Here is a 6,813-nt window from a genome sequence, read left to right as displayed (position 1 = left end):
GCTTCCTGGTTTGTTCTTCAGCGACTTAAACAAGGAAGAGGGGAAGCCAAGGCCATTTTTATGTTGCATCTCGCTTCCCCCTCATTCAAGTGGGGGACTTGAGTGATTTGGCGGCCAGATCTGGGAACCTGCCTGCCAAGCTCCACCTGCCGAAGGGACTCGCTCCAGCTGTTTGCGAGCTCTCTTCTTCTGCAGAAGTTTATCAGGGAAAAGAGCTAATAAAAAAAAAAAAGATGAATCAGGAGGCAGAAAAAACTAGGTGCGGGCTGTAGTCAAGCTGCAGCTGGGGATCATCCCCCCACACACTCTCCCCTCCCCCCTCCCCTCCCCCCACCCACCCCCACCCCATGCCTCCCCCGCTTTGCCCAAGCACCCACCTGGATGAAAGCGTGAGGCAGGTGCCTGGGCATCCCGAGTGGTGACTCAAGCCTCTGTTGCTTTCCTTCAGCAAGGAGAGGTAACGCCAACAGTCAACAGTGTCACTCTGCATCCCAGGAGACCTGGGGTGGACCCACGGTGTGGGACGTGACTGTGAGGTGTACGTCCGGAGTGGCCATCAGAGACGACCTCCCATCAGTACTGGAATGCCTCGCTGTGTGAGCAATTGCACAAATACGTTGTAAACAATATGTTTTTATAAACTGAGTCTTCCCCCTTTATTCCACACACCCCTGTCTCTCTCTGTCTGTCTGTGTGTCTCTCTCTGTCTGTCTCTGCCTCTCTCTGTCTCTCTCGCTCTGGTGCCCAAGGCTCTTTTCTTGCCTCCCTTTTAAGTGTATTTTTATTGTCCTGGAGCACATGGAGGTACATATGTGTGTAGAAGGGTTTCTGTTTGTGAGTCCAGGTGCCCACAGAAGGCAGAGGCATCAGCTCTCACAGCGCTGAAGCTCCACACAGCCGCCATTTGCTTGGGAACTGAGCACAGGTCCTCTGGAAGATCACCGAGTGCTCTTAACCACCGAGCCACCTCTCCAGCAGCCCCTACCCCTGCCCCCCACCCCACCCCACCCTGCTTGAGATAATGTCTCGCTTTGTAGCCCGAGTGACCCGAAGCTCCTGGCTCTCCTGCCATGGCCTCCCAACTCCTATCAGGATGACAGATGTGTGCCACCACGCCCACCTACAAAGTGCCTCTTAGAGGCAAGGGAGTGGCTCACCTCACACCCTCCCCAGCACCCAGTAGGGGGTGGTCCCTACTACTGGAGGGAAACAGCACCAGCTTTCTAAACCGACCAGGCATCATATCCCGCCCCACAAGATGGGGTCCTGAGAGATTCCCAAGCGTAACCTTGACAGTGGTGATCTCGGCACTACCTGAGACGTTCAGAGTGCATCCTTAGGTGCATTTGTCCCAGGCCTAGATTCAGAGGAGTCAATTCTCACTGAACGTATTATAACTTCTCTACTTTGGAAGGTGTTGCTAGTGATCTGTTCTGACCATGCCTGTGTTAGGAGAAGGAGGCCGGGGGGGGGGGGGGAGGGAGGCGGGGGGAGGATGGTCCTGACCCTAAGATCCCTACAGTCAGCGATTGGCCAGTGACATAGAAATAAAGAGAGGAACAGAAACTGTCATAGTGTTCCCTGACTCTTCCCTTCTTAACTCCTGTCTCAGGCGGAGTTGTCCATCCTACACCATCCATGCACTCAAAATCTTACACATTCCTGGAGCCAGAGGGGGTCAAGGGTCAAGCCCAGAGCCACAGTATTTCACAAAATGAAAGACTTAGGTCTGTCTGCTCAGCACACTGCAAATTGAGGGTCTGGGAGTGAGGCTTTGTGTGGTTGTTCAACAAATGTTTATTGAATACCTGTTTTTCTCTAATACAGTTCTCCATCTTGGTGTGTGTGTGTGTGTGTGTGTGTGTGTGTGTGTGTGTGTGTGGTGTGTTTGGGTGTGTGGGGTGTGGATGTGCATGGGGGGGTGTTGGGGTGTATGGGGTGTGTGTGTGTTTGTGTGTGTGTGTTTGTGTGTGTGTGTGGTGTGGGGGGGTGGGGGGTATGTGGGGGGTGGGTATGTGTGTGTGGGGTGTGGATATGTGTGTGGGGGTGTGTGGGTATGTGTATGGGGTGTGTGTGTGTTTGTGTGTGTGTGTTTGTGTGTGTGTTTGTGTGTGTGTGTGGTGTGGGGGGGTGGGGGGTATGTGGGGGGTGGGTATGTGTGTGTGGGGTGTGGATATGTGTGGGGGTGTGTGGGTATGTGTATGTGGGGGTGTGTGTGGGTGTGGGTGTGTGGGTGTGGTATGTGTGGGGGTGTGGGGGGTGGGTATGTGTGTGGTGGGTGTGGGGGTGTGGGTATGGGTGTGTGTGTGGGGTGGCACTATGTGTGGGGATGTTTGGGTGTGTGCGGGTGGGGGTGGCTGTGGGGGTGTGGGGGTTGTGGGTGGGGGGGCTGGGGGTGTGCAGGGATGACAAGATTTCCTGTCCTTCAGAGGCCTACACTCAGAGGAGATCATAACAGTTCTAGAGAGATGGTTCAGCAGCTGAGAACTTGCTGCTCTTCCAGAGACCCAATTCTGGGATCCAATTCTAAGCACCCATATATGATGGCTAATAACTCATATCCAGGTCTAGGGGACCCACTGCCCTCCTCTGGCCTCTGTAGGCACCAGGCATGCATATGGTACACAGGTATACACTTAAGCAAAACCCCCATCCAAACACATAAAATAAAATAAAATTATAAATTATAAAAGGCCTGATAAACTGTTACCAGAAACCCATCCGTGGCTTGCTAAGAAACACACAGGCCAAGTGGACAGAGACACTTGAGAAAATCAGAAGCGGCTCCTTGGAAGACGGGTGGCTGCTACCAATGGACTTGACTGTGCCTCTGTGGCTCCCTGGCTCCGTGTGAGCCCTGAGGTCAGGGTCCGTGCTTGCAGGGCTCCCTTTGGCATTCCCGAGATGACTCCGGTATCTGCAGATGGCAGAAGAAAGTACACAGGATAGAGAGAAGCAGGGGACCAGCGACAAGCCATCACAAGTTTACTTGTTGGGGCAGGTTCCGCGATGCCTGGGCTTGCTCAGGATTGGCCGTGCACCACCCACTCGGCTCCGCTCAGTGCACATCAGTATCCTTTCCCGGCTGGCATGGCTGAAGTGGGGCGGAAGTGTTGCTCACCCAAGGAGACCCCTAATGACTTACCTTGTGCCTGTTTCCTAAAGGTGTCCCCACTTTCCCAGTGATGCCATCAATTATGACTCTATCAATGGGTTAGGCCATTGCTGATGTCCAGATCTTCATAACCAGCTGCTTCCTCAATGTCCTCCCCACTCCATGCACTCAGAACACATTGCATTAAGGACTAAGCTTTTAGCACGGCTGTTTCCAGCCTTCCTAATGCTGAGACCCTTTAATTCACCTCCTCACGTTGTGGGGACCCCCAGCCGTACAGTTATTCTGTTGCTACTTCCTAACTGTAATTTTGCTACTGCTTTGAATTACAGTGTAAATAAAGGTAGTCTTAGGAGACCCTTTGAAAGGGTCATCACACACATACATGCACACACACACATGCACACACATACACACACATACATACATGTACACATACACACATGTACACACACATACACACAGACACACGTACACACATACACACATACAAACATGCATATACATACACAGACACACACGTACACACATGTACACACATACACACATACACACATGCATATACACACATGCATATACACACACGCATACACACACACACACACACACACACACACACACACAGGGCTTGAGCACCACTCCTTTAACACATGAGTCTTGTGGGAAATGGTGACTGTATTTCACGTCCCAGTGATGACCTGGGTACACTTAGAGATGTTCTGTGCTTCCCAAGGACTTGAGACTTCCGTGCATTTCTTTGGGAGCTCCATGGCTTCTGGCTTTACAAAGCTCCTTGCTTGTTTGACTTGATTTTCATTCTTTCTTTCTTTCTTTTTTTTTTCTCCTCTGTGCACACCCCCACTCGCCTGAAACACACCACAAGGTGCACATTTGGAAAACAAGCAAGTGGCTCCTCACATCCCCTGTCAATCCCCAGGCTTCCTCGACGAGGCCCCGGGCAGACTTCCCAGGCCAAGCCCGACACCGGCTTCCTCACCTCTCCTTGGCAGGCTTTAAGCTTTTCACACACAGGCTAAAGCAGGTATTTCCCAAGGCAGCTCCTACATATGTGGCAGGGATTGCGTTTTAATAAGGGCTTTCAAAAGCAACCGTCTGCTTCTGAGCTTTGCAAAACACTGCTCTATAAAAAGTTAGCGAGCCCCTTGCAGCGAGCCTTGTTAGCTCCCCTCGCCATCCGCCACCCGTTCACTGAGCGATTAAACATTTTGGACCCCACACTGTACAAGACGTTATGTAAGAGTGGAGCCATCCTGCTATGAAGCCCCGGGTATTTGGGAAGAGAGCGTTTTCTCTCTCCCCTGCCCCTCTTTCTCCAGACAAATAGGAGATTTACAGTAATTAATGCCACTTAGTTTAATCTATAAATGTTTGGGGGGGGGGAGTGATGTTATTTGTTTTAAGTACTGCTCTCAGCGAGAAAACGCAGAGGCCCCCACCACTTTCTGACTTTATTCTCAAGAGCTAATGAACTGAATTCTTAGTAAACATTGGCCAAGACGCCGATGAGCAGGGAGAGTCGAGGGATGCGGAGGGATACAGAAAAGGAGCTAATTTTGCACAATTGACTTGATAACCTTTTTGGATCACTGGAATCACAGACTGATTAATCAGCCGTGATTAGCATCCACCGAAGCCGGTGACACCCCTGCACTGTCTTCTTCTTCTTTTTTTTAATCTCCTCCTTTTAAATACTTTTTCCTTTCTTCTTTTTACCCCCCTCCCCCTCACCCCCCGCCCCACGTGTCTCTCCCTGGGCTAACACTCTCTAACACTCTTAACTGCTGCTCGGTCATCCTGGCTGGGTCAGAGGTAGTCTTCATGGACTTTTAAAATTAATACTAGACAGCTCTCCCCTGACATATCCTTGCTTCTGCAGCCGCACTCGGCTGTTTAATTGTTGAGGTGGCCTCTGGTGGCCGCGTGCGCCCAGTGTTTAGCAAGGGTTGGAAATATGGATGTTGGGAGAAAAACTGGCAGATGGCTGACAAGGCATTTTTACTCATAACACACTGGTAAAACTTTAACTCGGAAGATTTAGTGCGAGAGCGTTCCAGCCAGCAAGCTGCAGCCATATGCAGATTTTTTTTTTCAAACTTCTAAACTGATGGTTTTGCAAAGTGTGCATAAGCAGCCTTTATTGATTATGATGTTAAAAATTGAAAGCGTCAGTATCACTTAGCTGCAGACAGTTTTAAAGGAAAAATGAACATTCGTTTTCATTATGAACTAGGGAAAGGCCAGGGGCTGCCGAGGGCCACATTCATTATTTCTTCAATTCCAGAGAGAGATTCTCTCAAGTAGGTGTCTTTTCAAAAGGGGAAAAAAAAATGGCACGCACTTGATGGGTATGAATCAAGCAGCGTTCACTAATTCAAGGTGAGCTTGTGTGGAGTCTAGGAATGACTTGTCGCTAGGTTGGGGGTCCCCCGGCGCTGGACCACTTCTTGGCACATGGGCGGAGGTATTTATAAACGCGCTTGACGCGTGTTGATCTCACCCAAAACTGTATAAACAGCAGGCTCTAACGAGAGCCCGGGAGACTAGGGCAGGCCAGCTTGGCGCCCATGGCGTGTGATGCTGGTCACCCTGCGGACCATGAGCACAGCTCACCTGGCGCAGCTCACCTGGCAAGGTCCAGGAGCTTTCCCTGGGAGGACATTTCTGCTTCTTTGTCTGGATCCAGAAACAAGAAACGGGATGTTGGGTCTGGCGCGCGGACAACGTGGATGCGCGTGGCATCTGCAAGGCGGGCGGGCGGGCGGGCGGGGGTGGGGGTGGGGGAATCATACCACAGTTCCCCCCCCACGCCCCCTCTGCTGAGTTAATGTTTAAAGGGCCCAAAGGCCATTTGTTTCCATTACAGCTTAATGACTTAATATTTTCTCTTAAAATGGGAAATCATTGCTAGGTTGGGGAGAAAAACAACAGCGGCAGCTGACAGAAGAACGTGAGACTGAGAAATCGCTGTGCTCCGGCTCAGACTAGACATGGGACAGTCTCCTCCCCTGGGCCATTCGACTCGGGTCTCCATCCTGGCCTCTGGGTGTTGCCTGCAGCTGCCGGAGAGATGGGAGCTCGAAGCAACACCATGTTGTTGGGAAGGTGACACAGATGCAACAAATCAGACAGAGGTTGAGAAGATGCTGGGGTGTGGGGTGGGGTGCGGTGGGGCGTGGGTGGAGAATATGTTCTCAGGGAAGGTGACAGCATGCTGGCTGAAACCCAGACTCTGTAGGCCTTGTGCTGCTAAGAGCCTCTGCTGGAAGAATCCCAGGCCCCCAACATCGTTAACAGATAGGATGGAGACTTGAAGGGCTGAGTTGACTGCCAGTGGACTCGTGGCTTGCCCCCAATCCCCCAATCATCCAGGTAAGACAGCCTCAGGAAGACAGGAGGTGCCACCATATTGGACGGTTAGACGTTTCTGCTCAATACACTGGCACGGCACATATGCCTGGGAGGTACAAACAAGTCCCCTGCTTTTGTTTCTCAGTCTGGAGTCCGTCACCACACAAGGCACCACGTGAGGTCAGATGTGTGAGCGGTATACACAGGCTTCCAACCCGAGGTCACACGGCTCTGCGGGTGATGGTGCTGGCTTGCAAGCCGTTAGCATCCCACCAGGAGGGCGTGAAACGTTTGGGTACCTGAAGTTGGAAGAGTTTGTCATTATGGAC

At 51.5% G+C, this 6,813-nt stretch overlaps 1 long non-coding RNA gene across 1 annotated transcript; it reads right to left on the bottom strand.

Moving 5' to 3' along the window:
• Positions 1–383: 383 nt before the first annotated feature.
• Positions 384–5,871, bottom strand: LOC311591191. The gene is made up of 3 exons (XR_014777031.1): positions 5,761–5,871; positions 2,711–2,917; positions 384–592 (listed from the first exon to the last, which is right to left on the bottom strand). It is a non-coding gene; the product is annotated as an uncharacterized lncRNA (long non-coding RNA).
• Positions 5,872–6,813: the final 942 nt, after the last annotated feature.

Source organism: Acomys minous, assembly GCF_964271855.1.
Source record: "Acomys minous genome assembly, chromosome: 20".
Taxonomy (NCBI): Eukaryota; Metazoa; Chordata; class Mammalia; order Rodentia; family Muridae; genus Acomys; species Acomys minous.
This window is presented reverse-complemented; position numbering and strand designations above follow the sequence as displayed.